We start from the raw sequence: 17,226 nt of genomic DNA, 5'->3' as shown, positions 1-17,226 counted from the left end.
TCTTTCTTTCTTGGGACCTAGAACAAGCATCTCTGTTTTGTCCGAGGTTAAAGGTAGAAAGTTTGCAGCCATCCACTTCCTTATGTCTGAAACACAGGCTTCTAGCGAGGGCAATTTTGGGGCTTCACCATGTTTCATTGAAATGTACAGCTGTGTGTCATCCGCATAGCAGTGAAAGTTAACATTATGTTTTCGAATGACATCCCCAAGAGGTAAGATATATAGTGAAAACAATAGTGGTCCTAAAACGGAACCTTGAGGAACACCGAAATGTACAGTTGATTTGTCAGAGGACAAACCATTCACAGAGACAAACTGATATCTTTCCGACAGATAAGATCTAAACCAGGCCAGAACTTGTCCATGTAGACCTATTTGGGTTTCCAATCTCTCCAAAAGAATGTGGTGATCGATGGTATCAAAACCAGCACTAAGGTCTAGGAGCACGAGGACAGATGCAGAGCCTCGGTCTCATGCCGTTAAAGGGTAATTTACCAGCTTCACAAGTGCAGTCTCAGTGCTATGATGGGGTCTAAAACCAGACTGAAGCATTTCGTATACATTGTTTGTCTTCAGGAAAGCAGTGAGTTGCTGCGCAACAGCCTTTTCTAAATTTTTGAGAGGAATGGAAGATTCGATATAGGCAGATAGTTTTTTAAATATTTTCTGGGTCAAGGTTTGGCTTTTTCAAGAGAGGCTTTATTACTGCCACTTTTAGTGAGTTTGGTACACATCCGGTGGATAGAGAGCCCTTTATTATGTTCAACATAGGAGGGCCAAGCACAGGAAGCAGCTCTTTCAGTAGTTTAGTTGGAATAGGGTCCAGTATGCAGCTTGAAGGTTTAGAGGCCATGATTATTTTCATCATTGTGTCAAGAGATATAGTACTAAAGTGTCTCTCTTGATCCTAGGTCCTGGCAGAGTTGTGCAGACTCAGGACAACTGAGCTTTGAAGGAATATGCAGATTTAAAGAGGAGTCCGTAATTTGCTTTCTAATAATCATGATCTTTCCTCAAAGAAGTTCATTAATTTATTTCTGCTGAAGTGAAAGCCATCCTCACTTGGGGAATGCTGCTTTTTAGTTAGCTTTGCGACATTATCAAAAATACATTTTGGATTGTTCTTATTTTCCTCAATTAAGTTGGAAAAATAGGATGATCGAGCAGCAGTGAGGGCTCTTCAATACTGCATGGTACTGTCTTTCCAAGCTAGTCGGAGGACTTCCAGTTTGGTGTGGCGCCATTTCCGTTCCAATTTTCTGGAAGCTTGCTTCAGAGATCTGGTATTTTCTGTATACCAGGGAGCTAGTTCCTTATGAGAAATGTATTTAGTTTTTAGGTGTGCAACTGCATCTAGGGTATTGCGCAAGGTTAAATTGAGTTCCTCAGATAGGTGGTTAACTGATTTTTGTCCTCTGACGTCCTTGGGTAGGCAGAGGGAGTCTGGAAGGGCATCAAGGAATCTTTGTGTTGTCTGTGAATTTATAGCACGACTTTTGATGCTCCTTGGTTGGGGTCTGAGCAGATTATTTGTTGCAATTGCAATCGTAATAAAATGGTGGTCCGATAGTCCAGGATTATGAGGAAAAACATTAAGATCCACAACATTTATTCCATGGGACAAAACTAGGTCCAGAGTATGACTGTGGCAGTGAGTAGGTCCAGAGACAGGTTGGAGTCGAGTCGATGATGGCTCCGAAAGCCTTTTGGAGTGGGTCTGTGGACTTTTCCATGTGAATATTAAAGTAACAAAAAATTTGAATATTATCTGCTATGACTACAAGGTCCGATAGGAATTCAGGGAACTGTAAACAGTAGCTATAAAAAAAAGTGATTGAGTAGGCTGCATAGATTTCATGAGCAGAAGCTCAAAAGACGAAAACATCTTTTTTTTTGTAAATTGAAATTTGCTATCTTAAATGGGCGAGGCACAGACACGGTCTCAATGGGGATAGCTGAGCTGACTACACTGACTGTGCTAGTGGCAGACTCCACTAAGCACCCTATTTCATTGTGGAGCTAGAGGAGTTAGAGCCCTGTCTATGTTGGTAGATAAGATGAGAGCACCTGTCACACGGGACTGGGTGTGTGAGGTAAGAATCAGGCGCAGAGAGCAGAGATCCAAAGGGAGAAGTGCATTTTAATATGGCACCAAAATACAATGCCCAAAACACATGGCGCAAAAAATACGGACCAACCCAAAACACAGGGTACCCAGTCCGGAGCACGAACACACCCAACAACACAACACGTAACACAAGAATAATCCCGCACAAAAAAAAGGGCTGGTTTACTAGCCTCAAATAAGGAAGCCCATCAGGAAAACGTAATAGGACACAGATGCAACTAATAAGACATAACAAACAGAAAAAGGGATCGGTGGCGGCTAGTAGGCCGGTGATGACGACCGCCGAGCACTGCCCGAACAGGCAGGGGAGCCAACTTAACTTTGAAGGATGTCATGACAGTACCCCTCCAGCTAGGATGGAGTCCGTCACTCCTGTTTGTGGGTGAGTCCCAGAAAGAGGGACAATTATCTACAAATTCTATCTTTTGGGAGGGGCAGAAAACAGTTTTCAACCAGCGATTGAGTTGTAAGACTCTGCTGTAGAGCTCATCACTCCTAACTGGGAGGGGGCCAGAGACAATTACTCGATGCCGACACATCTTTCTAGCTGATTTACACGTTGAAGCTATGTTGCGCTTGGTGATCTCTGACTGTTTCATCCTAACATTGTTGGTGCCGATGTGGATAACAATATCCCTATACTCTCTACACTCGCCAGTTTTAGCTTTAACCAGCACCATCTTCAGATTAGCCTTAACGTCGGTAGCCCTGCCCCCTGGTAAACTGTGTATGATCGCTGGATGATTCGTTTTAAGTCTAATACTGCGGGTAAAGGAGTCGCCAATGACTAGGGTTTTCAATTTGTCAGAGCTAATGGTGGGAAGCTTCGGCATCTTAGACCCCGTAACGGGAGGAGTAGAGACAAGAGAAGGCTCGGCCTCAGACTCTGACTCGCTGCTTAATGGGGAAAAACCGGTTGAAAGTTTCTGTCGGCTGAATGAGCGACACCGGTTGAGCATTCCTACAGCATTTCCCTCCAGAAACCATGAGAAAGTTGTCCGGCTGCGGGGACCGTGCGGGAGGATTTATACTAACGTTACTATCTGTACTTACTGGTGGCACAGACGCTGTTTCATCCTTTCCTAAACTGAAATTACCCTTGCCTAACGATTGCGTCTGAAGCCGGGCTTGCAACTCAGCTATCCTCGCCATAAGGCGATCGTTCTCCTGTATATTATGAGTACAGCGACTGCAATTAGAAGGCATCATGTTAATGTTACTACTTAGCTTCGGCTGTTGGAGGTCCTGGAGAACCATGTCCAGATAAAGCATCATGTTAATGTTACTACTGGTTGGCCGGTGGAGGTCCTGGAGAACCACGTCCAGATAAAGCATCATGTTAATGTTACTACTGGTTGGCCGGTGGAGGTCCTGACGAACCACGTCCAGATAAAGCATCATGTTAATGTTACTACTGGTTGGCTGGTGGAGGTCCTGGAGAACCACGTCCAGATAAAGCATCATGTTAATGTTACTACTTAGCTTCGGCTGGTGGAGGTCCTGTAGAACCATGTCCAGATAAAGCATCATGTTAATGTTACTACTGGTTGGCCGGTGGAGGTCCTGTAGAACCATGTCCAGATAAAGCATCATGTTAATGTTACTACTGGTTGGCCGGTGGAGGTCCTGTAGAACCACGTCCAGATAAAGCATCATGTTAATGTTACTACTGGTTGGCTGGTGGAGGTCCTGACGAACCACGTCCAGATAAAGCATCATGTTAATGTTACTACTGGTTGGCTGGTGGAGGTCCTGACGAACCACGTCCAGATAAAGCATCTGGAGTGAAAAAGTTGAATGAAAAAAAGTTGAGTGAGGGAAAAACCAAAAATATAAACCGTAATTAAAAAGTAAAAACCGTAAAGTTGTCAGGTAGCAAAGTAAGGTTGGCAACAATACGAACAAAACGCACAGCAACACATAAACAAGTCTGCAAGTTGTGACCGGAAATGGGTGTTAGCAATGCAGCAGGATATGCAGCTACCATCTCTCCTTCACTCCGTCTCTCCATCTATCTACCTATCACTCCATCTCTCCATCTATCATCACCCATCTCTCCATCACTCAATCTATCACCCCATCTATCCATCTATCATCACTGCTTCACTCCATCTCTCCAACTATCCATTACTCTATCTATCCATTACTCTATCTATCTACCTACCTACCTACCCACCTACCCATCTACCTATCTATCTCTGCTTCACTCCATCACTCCAACTATCCATTACTCCATCACTCCATCAGTCCAACTATCCATTACTCCATCACTCCATCACTCCATCAGTCCAACTATCCATTACTCCATCACTCCAACTATCCATTACTCCATCACTCCATCAGTCCAACTATCCATTACTCCATCACTCCATTACTCCATCACTCCATTACCCCATCAATCCATTACTCCATCACTCCATATCTCTATCACTCCGTTACTCCATCAGTCCAACTATCCATTACTCCATCACTCCATTACTCTACCACGCCATCACTCCATCTTTCCATTACTCCATCTATCCATTACTCCATCACTGCATCGGTCACCCACCAATTCATCCAACTAACTATTAATCCTGAGAGAGAGAGAGAGAGAGAGAAAGAGAGAGAGAGAGAGACAGAGAGAGAGAGAAAGACAGAGACAGAAAGAGAGACAGAGAGAGAGAGAGACAGAGAGAGAGAGAGACAGAGAGAGAGAGAGAGAGAGACAACCAAACCAAAACAAAGGCAAAGTCTTCTCATGCTTTGTTGCTTTGTTTCAAAAAAGCCTTCGACTCAATTTGGCATGAGGGTCTGCTATACAAATGGATGGAAAGTGGTGTTGGGGGTAAAATATACGACATTATAAAATCCATGTACACAAACAACAAGTGTGCAGTTAAATTTGGTAAAAAACACACACATTTCTTCACACAGGGTCGTGGGGTTAGACAGGGATGCAGCTTAAGCCAAACCCTCTTCAACATATATATCAACGAATTGGCGCGGGCACTAGAAAAGTCTGCAGCACCCGGCCTCACCCTACTAGAATCCGAAGTCAAATGTCTGCTGTTTACTGATGATCTGGTGCTTCTGTCACCAACCAAGGAGGGCCTACAGCAGCACCTAGATCTTATGCACAGATTCTGTCAGACCTGGGCTCTGACAGTAAATCTCAGTAAGACCAAAATAATGGTGTTCCAAAAAAGGTCCAGTCACCAGGACCACAAATACAAATTCCATCTAGACACTGTTGCCATAGAGCACACAAAAAACTGTACATACCTTGGCCTAAACATCAGCGCCACAGGTAACTTCCACAAAGCTGTGAACGATCTGAGAGACAAGGCAAGAAGGGCATTCTATGCCATCAAAAGGAACATAAATTTCAACATACAAAAAATACTTGAATCAGTCATAGAGCCCATTGCCCTTTATGGTTGTGAGGTCTGGGGTCCGCTCACCAACCAAGACTTCACAAAATGGGACAAACACCAAATTGAGACTCTGCACGCAGAATTCTGCAAAAATATCCTCCGTCTACAACGTGGAACACCAAATAATGCATGCAGAGCAGAATTAGGCCGATACCCCCTAATTATCAAAATCCAGAAAAGAGCCGTTAAATTCTATAACCACCTAAAAGGAAGCGATTCCCAAACCTTCCACAACAAAGCCATCACCTACAGAGAGATGAACCTGGAGAAGAGTCCCCTAAGCAAGCTGGTCCTGGGGCTCTGTTCACAAACACAAACACACCCTACAGAGCCCCAGGACAGCAGCACAATTAGATCCAACCAAATCATGAGAAAACAAAAAGATAATTACTTGACACATTGTAAAGAATTAACAAAAAAACTGAGCAAACTAGAATGCTATTTGGCCCTACACAGAGAGTACACAGCGGCAGAATACCTGACCACTGTGACTGACCCAAAATTAAGGAAAGTTTTGACTATGTACAGACTCAGCGAGCATAGCCTTGCTATTGAGAAACTGAGCTGCAATTCCTAACCTCCTGCCCAGTGTATGACCATATTAGAGAGACATATTTCCCTCAGATTACACGGATCCACAAAGAATTCGAAAACAAATCCAATTTGGATAAACTCCCATATCTACTGGGTGAAATTCCACAGTGTGCCATCACAGCAGCAAGATTTGTGACCTGTTGCCACGAGAAAAGGGCAACCAGTGAAGAACACACACCATTGTAAATACAACCCATATTTATGCTTATTTATTTTATCTTGTGTCCTTTACCATTTGTACTTGGTTAAAACACTGTATATATATATATATATCTGTAATGTTTAGTGTTCATTTTTATGTTTACTGTTCATATTACCTACCTAATTTGCTTTGCCAGAGAGAGAGAGACAGAGAGAGAGAGAGAGAGAGAGAGGGAGAGAGACAGAGAGAGAGAGAGAGAGAGAGAGAGGGAGGGAGAGAGAGAGAGACAGAGAGAGAGAGAGAGAGAGAGAGAGAGAGAGAGAGAGAGGGAGAGAGAGAGAGAGAGAGAGACAGAAAGACAGAGAGAGAGAAAGAGAGAGAGAGAGAGAGCGAGAGAGAGAGAGAGAGAGAGACTGTGTCTGAGTGGGTTAGTCTGTCTGTCCTGGGAGGTCCGCCGGGCCACAGATCTGTCACAGCCCTGTAAAGTGATTCAGAGGCACGCTTCTCCCTCCCTCCCTCCCTCCCTTCTCCTCCCTCCCTCCCTCCCTCCCTCCCTCCCTCCCTCCCTCCACGCTGAAATAAAGGAGAAAAGGGAGGGAGGAGGAGGAAAACAGGAGGTAAATAACTGGTCAGTTCATTCATTAATCAGAGAGGTAAACAGTCGTTCCTCTGACACCTGGCGGGGTTAAAGCTCGGGACACCGGGGTAATTATGGCCCTTTTTACTCCCCTAACTACCCCCTCCTAGCCCCAACCCTCCCCAACCTGCCCCGCACAGCCACTCACATGAAAGCGTGTGATTAGAAAGGAAATGGGAATTAGCAGAAACATTTGGGGAAGGCTGTCTCAACTTAGCTGGTAGCGGAGTGAGGGAAAGGGGAGAGAGGGGGAGGAGGGGAGGAAAGGTAGGGAGTAGAGGCCTGATTGGAGTGTACCCCAGGGGAGGGAGGGGGGCGATGGGGGAGTCCAGGGGTCAGCCCTACACCAAATTAGTAGTGTCTGTTATTGGAAACCTAAATAAAGCGACAGCAGCAGCTGATTTCAGCTACAGAGCCTCCCCCGGCCGCCTCGGTAGAAATCGCTGGGAGGCCATGGCACAGTTAGTGGTTTGTTGCTTTTAGACTGAAATATGGCCATAATTCATAGCTTTCAAACCATTTCATTGGAAAGATGTATGGCATGGCTGGGCTGGAGTGGGTAATTGTAACATATGATATGGCAATTTGTTACCCAAGCAGCCAGTTAGACAAGCTATCTGCTGTATGAGGCTGGACAACAGAACAGTCAGGACAGAGGATACCAGGAACTAACAGAACATTCAGGACAGAGGATACCAGGAACTAACAGAACAGTCAGGACAGAGGATACCAGGAACTAACAGAACATTCAGGACAGAGGATACCAGGAACTAACAGAACAGTCAGGACAGAGGATACCAGGAACCAACAGAACAGTCAGGACAGAGGATACCAGGAACTAACAGAAAAGTCAGGACAGAGCATACCAGGAACTAACAGTCAGGACAGAGGATACCAGGAACTAACAGAACAGTCAGGACAGAGGAAACCAGGAACTAACAGAACAGTCAGGACAGAGGATACCAGGAACTAACAGAACAGTCAGGACAGAGGATGCCAGGAACTAACAGAACAGTCAGGACAGAGGATACCAGGAACTAACAGAAAAGTCAGGACAGAGGATACCAGGAACTAACAGAACAGTCAGGACAGAGGATACCAGGAACTAACAGATCAGCCAGGACAGAGGATACCAGGAACTAACAGAACAGTCAGGACAGAGGATACCAGGCAGTAACAGAACAGTCAGGACAGAAGATACCAGGAACTAACAGACCATTCAGGACAGAGGATACCAGGAACTAACATAACATTCAGGACAGAGGATACAAGGAACTAACAGAACAGTCAGGACAGAGGATACCAGGAACTAACAGAACAGTCAGGACAGAGGATACCTGGAACTAACAGAACAGTCAGGACAGAGGATACCAGGAACCAACAGACCATTCAGGACAGAGGATACCAGGAACTAACAGAACATTCAGGACAGAGGATACAAGGAGCTAACAGAACAGTCAGGACAGAGGATACCAGGAACTAACAGAACAGTCAGGACAGAGGATACCAGGAACTAACAGATCAGCCAGGACAGAGGATACCAGGAACTAACAGAACAGTCAGGACAGAGGATACCAGGCAGTAACAGAACAGTCAGGACAGAAGATACCAGGAACTAACAGAACAGTCAGGACAGAGGATACCGGGAACTTACAGAACAGTCAGGACAGATGATACCAGGAACTAACAGAACAGTCAGGACGAGGATACCAGGAACTAACAGAACAGTCAGGGCAGAGGATACCGGGAACTAACAGAACAGTCAGGACAGATGATACCAGGAACTAACAGAACAATCAGGACAGAGGATACCAGGAACTAACAGAACAATCAGGACAGAGAATACCGGGAACTAACAGAACAGTCAGGACAGAAGATACCAGGAACTAACAGAGGTCAGGACAGAGGATACCAGGAACTAACAGAACATTCAGGACAGAGGATACCAGGAACTAACATAACAGTCAGGACAGAGGATACCAGGAACTACACAACAGTCAGGATAGAGGATACCAGGAACTAACAGAACAGTCGGGACAGTGGATACCAGGAACTAATAGAACATTCATGACAGATGATACCAGGAACTAACAGAACAGTCAGGACAGAGCATACCAGGAACTAACAGAACAGTCAGGACAGAGGATACCAGGAACTAACAGAACAGTCAGGACAGAGGATACCAGGAACTAACAGAACAGTCAGGAAAGAGGATACCAGGAACTAACAGAACAGTCAGGACAGAGGAAACCAGGAACTAACAGACCATTCAGGACAGAGGATACCAGGAACTAACATAACATTCAGGACAGAGGATACAAGGAACTAACAGAACAGTCAGGACAGAGGATACCAGGAACTAACAGAACAGTCAGGACAGAGGATACCTGGAACTAACAGAACAGTCAGGACAGAGGATACCAGGAACCAACAGACCATTCAGGACAGAGGATACCAGGAACTAACAGAACATTCAGGACAGAGGATACAAGGAGCTAACAGAACAGTCAGGACAGAGGATACCAGGAACTAACAGAACAGTCAGGACAGAGGATACCAGGAACTAACAGATCAGCCAGGACAGAGGATACCAGGAACTAACAGAACAGTCAGGACAGAGGATACCAGGCAGTAACAGAACAGTCAGGACAGAAGATACCAGGAACTAACAGAACAGTCAGGACAGAGGATACCGGGAACTTACAGAACAGTCAGGACAGATGATACCAGGAACTAACAGAACAGTCAGGACGAGGATACCAGGAACTAACAGAACAGTCAGGGCAGAGGATACCGGGAACTAACAGAACAGTCAGGACAGATGATACCAGGAACTAACAGAACAATCAGGACAGAGGATACCAGGAACTAACAGAACAATCAGGACAGAGAATACCGGGAACTAACAGAACAGTCAGGACAGAAGATACCAGGCAGTAACAGAATAGTCAGGACAGAGGATAGCAGGAACTAACAGAACAGTCAGGACAGAGGATACCAGGAACTAACAGAACATTCATGACAGATGATACCAGGAACTAACAGAACAGTCAGGACAGAGGATACCAGGAACTAACAGAACAGTCAGGACAGAGGATACCAGGAACTAACAGAACATTCATGACAGATGATACCAGGAACTAACAGAACAGTCAGGACAGAGGATACCAGGAACTAACAGAACAGTAAGGACAGAGGATACCAGGAACTAACAGAACAGTCAGGACAGAGGATACTAGGAACTAACAGAGGTCAGGACAGAGGATACCAGGAACTAACAGAACATTCAGGACAGAGGATACCAGGAACTAACATAACAGTCAGGACAGAGGATACCAGGAACTACACAACAGTCAGGACAGAGGATACCAGGAACTAACAGAACAGTCGGGACAGTGGATACCAGGAACTAATAGAACATTCATGACAGATGATACCAGGAACTAACAGAACAGTCAGGACAGAGGATACCAGGAACTAACAGAACAGTCAGGACAGAGGATACCAGGAACTAACAGAACAGTCAGGAAAGAGGATACCAGGAACTAACAGAACAGTCAGGACAGAGGAAACCAGGAACTAACAGACCATTCAGGACAGAGGATACCAGGCAGTAACAGAACAGTCAGGACAGAAGATACCAGGAACTAACAGAACAGTCAGGACAGAGGATACCGGGAACTTACAGAACAGTCAGGACAGATGATACCAGGAACTAACAGAACAGTCAGGACGAGGATACCAGGAACTAACAGAACAGTCAGGGCAGAGGATACCGGGAACTAACAGAACAGTCAGGACAGATGATACCAGGAACTAACAGAACAATCAGGACAGAGGATACCAGGAACTAACAGAACAATCAGGACAGAGAATACCGGGAACTAACAGAACAGTCAGGACAGAAGATACCAGGCAGTAACAGAATAGTCAGGACAGAGGATAGCAGGAACTAACAGAACAGTCAGGACAGAGGATACCAGGAACTAACAGAACATTCATGACAGATGATACCAGGAACTAACAGAACAGTCAGGACAGAGGATACCAGGAACTAACAGAACAGTCAGGACAGAGGATACCAGGAACTAACAGAACATTCATGACAGATGATACCAGGAACTAACAGAACAGTCAGGACAGAGGATACCAGGAACTAACAGAACAGTCAGGACAGAGGATACCAGGAACTAACAGAACAGTCAGGACAGAGGATACCAGGAACTAACAGAACAGTCGGGAAAGAGGATACCAGGAACTAACAGAACAGTCAGGACAGAGGATACCAGGAACTAGCAGAACAGTCAGGACAGAGCATACCAGGAACTAACAGTCAGGACAGGGGATACCAGGAACTAACAGAACAGTCAGGACAGGGGATACCAGGAACTAACAGAACAGTCAGGACAGAGGATACCAGGAACTAACAGAAAAGTCAGGACAGAGGATACCAGGAACTAACAGAACAGTCAGGACAGAGCATACCAGGAACTAACAGTCAGGACAGAGGATACCAGGAACTAACAGAACAGTCAGGACAGAGGATACCAGGAACTAAAAGTCAGGACAGAGGATACCAGGAACTAACAGTCAGGACAGAGGATACCTACAGTCATTAGAGAATAATGAGGCTTCACCACAATGCTCTATTGTTACTAATGTGTTCCATATCTTAGTTAACTACACTGAGGCTGAGAGCAGCACACTATAATATACTTGTTTACTGCGGTGTTCTAGAGGGTTTCCTGGTAGTCAAACACATTAGTTTACACCTCACAAAACAAAATAGGACACCTGTACCATGTCAGAATAGGACACCTGTACCATGTCAGAATAGGACACCTGTACCATGTCAGAATAGGACACCTGTACCATGTCAGATATAGGACACCTGTACCATGTCAGAATAGGACACCTGTACCATGTCAGAATAGGACACCTGTACCATGTCAGAATAGGACACCTGTACCATGTCAGAATAGGACACCTGTACCATGTCAGAATAGGACACCTGTACCATGTCAGAATAGGACACCTGTACCATGTCAGAATAGGACACCTGTACCATGTCAGAATAGGACACCTGTACCATGTCAGATATAGGACACCTGTACCATGTCAGAATAGGACACCTGTACCATGTCAGAATAGGACACCTGTACCATGTCAGAATAGGACACCTGTACCATGTCAGAATAGGACACCTGTACCATGTCAGAATAGGACACCTGTACCATGTCAGAATAGGACACCTGTACCATGTCAGAATAGGACACCTGTACCATGTCAGAATAGGACACCTGTACCATGTCAGAATAGGACACCTGTACCATGTCAGATATAGGACACCTGTACCATGTCAGAATAGGACACCTGTACCATGTCAGAATAGGACACCTGTACCATGTCAGAATAGGACACCTGTACCATGTCAGAATAGGACACCTGTACCATGTCAGAATAGGACACCTGTACCATGTCAGAATAGGACACCTGTACCATGTCAGAATAGGACACCTGTACCATGTCAGAATAGGACACCTGTACCATGTCAGAACAGAATAGGACACCTGTACCATGTCAGAATAGGACACCTGTACCATGTCAGAATAGGACACCTGTACCATGTCAGATATAGGACACCTGTACCATGTCAGAATAGGACACCTGTACCATGTCAGAATAGGACACCTGTACCATGTCAGAATAGGACACCTGTACCATGTCAGAATAGGACACCTGTACCATGTCAGAATAGGACACCTGTACCATGTCAGAATAGGACACCTGTACCATGTCAGAATAGGACACCTGTACCATGTCAGAATAGGACACCTGTACCATGTCAGAATAGGACACCTGTACCATGTCAGAATAGGACACCTGTACCATGTCAGAATAGGACACCTGTACCATGTCAGAATAGGACACCTGTACCATGTCAGAATAGGACACCTGTACCATGTCAGAATAGGACACCTGTACCATGTCAGAATAGGACACCTGTACCATGTCAGAATAGGACACCTGTACCATGTCAGAATAGGACACCTGTACCATGTCAGAATAGGACACCTGTACCATGTCAGAATAGGACACCTGTACCATGTCAGAATAGGACACCTGTACCATGTCAGAATAGGACACCTGTACCATGTCAGAATAGGACACCTGTACCATGTCAGAATAGGACACCTGTACCATGTCAGAATAGGACACCTGTACCATGTCAGAATAGGACACCTGTACCATGTCAGAATAGGACACCTGTACCATGTCAGAATAGGACACCTGTACCATGTCAGAATAGGACACCTGTACCATGTCAGAATAGGACACCTGTACCATGTCAGAATAGGACACCTGTACCATGTCAGAATAGGACACCTGTACCATGTCAGAATAGGACACCTGTACCATGTCAGAATAGGACACCTGTACCATGTCAGAATAGGACACCTGTACCATGTCAGAATAGGACACCTGTACCATGTCAGAATAGGACACCTGTACCATGTCAGAATAGGACACCTGTACCATGTCAGAATAGGACACCTGTACCATGTCAGAATAGGACACCTGTACCATGTCAGAATAGGACACCTGTACCATGTCAGATATAGGACACCTGTACCATGTCAGAATAGGACACCTGTACCATGTCAGAATAGGACACCTGTACCATGTCAGAATAGGACACCTGTACCATGTCAGAATAGGACACCTGTACCATGTCAGAATAGGACACCTGTACCATGTCAGAATAGGACACCTGTACCATGTCAGAATAGGACACCTGTACCATGTCAGAATAGGACACCTGTACCATGTCAGAATAGGACACCTGTACCATGTCAGAATAGGACACCTGTACCATGTCAGAATAGGACACCTGTACCATGTCAGAATAGGACACCTGTACCATGTCAGAATAGGACACCTGTACCATGTCAGAATAGGACACCTGTACCATGTCAGAATAGGACACCTGTACCATGTCAGAATAGGACACCTGTACCATGTCAGATATAGGACACCTGTACCATGTCAGAATAGGACACCTGTACCATGTCAGAATAGGACACCTGTACCATGTCAGATATAGGACACCTGTACCATGTCAGATATAGAGTTGAAATGTCTTTGTAGTTTGCATCCCAACATCACACTTTATATACGTCACAGAAGACTGAAATATTACAAAACTGTTTCACATAGAAACATTTGATTTAAAAAAAAACATTAGATTATAAAAAATATATATATATATAATATTACGAAACATAACATTCTACCCATGAGGCCACTATGTCATTTGACTGCAGGAATATACACTTCCATCTATACACATTTAAATGGGCATATCATATCCATTGTTCTCCAACATGGACTGGCTAAACGCCCCTGTGCTATTCTGTTCAATATACAAAACACATCCATTTCTCCATGTCTAGTACACAGACCATGAGGAATGATACTCTGGACCTGCCTGGTGTAGGTTCAGTCCCTGCCAGCTCTCTACCTGCGTCCCTAATGGCACCCTATTCCCTATTGTTCTGGGACACTGTGAAGTCCATGGAGAACAAGAGCACCTCCTCCCAGCTGCCCACTGCACTGAGGCTAGGTAACACGGTCACCACCGATAAATCCATGATTATCGAAAACTTCAACAAGCATTGCTCAACGGCTGGCCATGCCTTCCGCCTGGCTACTCGAACCTCGGCCAACAGCTCCGCCCCCCCCGCAGCTACTCGCCCAAGCCTCTCCAGGTTCTCCTTTAGCCAAATCCAGATAGCAGATGTTCTGAAAGAGCTGCAAAACCTGGACCCGTACAAATCAGCTGGGCTTGACAATCTGGACCCTCTATTTCTGAAACTATCCGCCGCCATTGTTGCCACCCCTATTACCAGCCTGTTCAACCTCTCTTTCATATCGTCTGAGATCCCCAAGGATTGGAAAGCTGCCGCAGTCATCCCCCTCTTCAAAGGGGGAGACACCCTTGACCCAAACTGTTACAGACCTATATCCATCCTGCCCTGCCTATCTAAGGTCTTCGAAAGCCAAGTCAACAAACAGGTCACTGACCATCTCGAATCCCACCCTACCTTCTCCGCTGTGCAATCTGGTTTCCGAGCCGGTCACGGGTGCACCTCAGCCACGCTCAAGGTACTAAACGATATCATAACCGCCATCGATAAAAGACAGTACTGTGCAGCAGTCTTCATCGACCTTGCCAAGGCTTTCGACTGTCAATCACCATATTCTTATCGGCAGACTCAGTAGCCTCGGTTTTTCTGATGACTGCCTTGCCTGGTTCACCAACTACTTTGCAGACAGAGTTCAGTGTGTCAAATCGGTGGGCATGCTGTCCGGTCCTCTGGCAGTCTCTATGGGGGTGCCACAGGGTTCAATCCTCGGGCCGACTCTTTTCTCTGTATATATCAATGATGTTGCTCTTGCTGCGGGCGATTCCCTGATCCACCTCTACGCAGACGACACCATTCTATATACTTCCGGCCCGTCCTTGGACACTGTGCTATCTAACCTCCAAACAAGCTTCAATGCCATACAACACTCCTTCCGTGGCCTCCAACTGCTCTTAAACGCTAGTAAAACCAAATGCATGCTTTTCAACGGTTCGCTGCCTGCACCCGCACGCCCGACTAGCATTACCACCCTGGATGGTTCCGACCTTGAATATGTGGACATCTATAAGTACCTAGGTGTCTGGATAGACTGTAAACTCTCCTTCCAGACTCATATCAAACATCTCCAATCGAAAATCAAATCTAGAGTCGGCTTTCTATTCCGCAACAAAGCCTCCTTCACTCATTCCGCCAAATTGACCCTAGTAAAACTGACTATCCTACCGATCCTCGACTTCGGCGATGTCATCTACAAAATTGCTTCCAACACTCTACTCAGCAAACTGGATGCAGTTTATCACAGTGTCATCCGTTTTGTCACTAAAGCACCTTATACCACACACCACTGCAACCTGTATGCTCTAGTCGGCTGGCCCTCGCTACATATTCATTGCCAGACCCACTGGCTCCAGTTCATCTACATGTCCATGCTAGGTTAAGCTCCGCCTTATCTCAGTTCACTGGTCACGATGGCAACACCCACCCGTAGCATGTGCTCCAGCGGGTGATCACTGATCATCCCTAAAGCCAACACCTCATTTGGCCGCCTTTCGTTCCAGTTCTCTGCTGCCTGTGACTGGAACGAATTGCAAAAATCGCTGAAGTTGGAGACTTTTATCTCCCTCACCAACTTCAAACATCTGCTATCTGAGCAGCTAACCGATCGCTGCAGCTGTACATAGTCTATTGGTAAATAGCCCACCCAATTTACCTACCTCATCCCCATACTGTTTTTATTTATTTACTTTTCTGCTCTTTTGCACACCAATATCTCTACCTGTACATGACCATCTGATCATTTATCACTCCAGTGTTAATCTGCAAAATTGTAATTATTCGCCTACCTCCTCATGCCTTTTGCACACATTGTATATAGACTCCCCCTTTGGTTTCTACTGTGTTATTGACTTGTTAATTGTTTACTTCATGTGTAACTCTGTGTTGTCTGTTCACAATGCTATGCTTTATCTTGGCCAGGTCGCAGTTGCAAATGAGAACTTGTTCTCAACTAGCCTACCTGGTTAAAAAAGGTGAAATAAAAAAATAAAACAAATTATTATAGTGCACTAGGGCCCATAGGGTCCTGGTTGGAAGTAGAGAACTACACTGGGAATAGACTGCAATTTGGGACTCTGTCTCTGGCTCCTGGCTGGCCTCGGTAATGTTCCAGCCCACCGCTGCCAGAGAGGATGTAGATCATTGCTGGTCTCGGTAACGTTCCAGCCCACCACTGCCAAAGAGGATGTAGATCATTGCTGGTCTCGGTAACGTTCCAGCCCACCGCTGCCAGAGAGGATGTAGATCATTGCTGGTCTCGGTAACGTTCCAGCCAGCCGCTGCCAGAGAGGATGTAGATCATTGCTGGTCTCGGTAACGTTCCAGCCCACCGTTGCCAGAGAGGATGTAGATCATTGCTGGTCTCGGTAACGTTCCAGCCAGCCGCTGCCAGAGAGGATGTAGATCATTGCTAGTTTCGGTAACGTTCCAGCCCACCGCTGCCAGAGAGGATGTAGATCATTGCTGGTCTCGGTAACGTTCCAGCCACTGCCAGAGAGGATGTAGATCATTGCTGGTCTCTGTAACGTTCCAGCCCGCCGCTGCCAGAGAGGATGTAGATCATTGCTGGTCTCGGTAACGTTCCAGCACGCCGCTGCCAGAGAGGA

This window comes from Oncorhynchus kisutch, linkage group LG5 (assembly GCF_002021735.2).
Source record: "Oncorhynchus kisutch isolate 150728-3 linkage group LG5, Okis_V2, whole genome shotgun sequence".
Taxonomy (NCBI): Eukaryota; Metazoa; Chordata; class Actinopteri; order Salmoniformes; family Salmonidae; genus Oncorhynchus; species Oncorhynchus kisutch.
Note: the sequence above shows the minus strand (reverse complement) of the source record.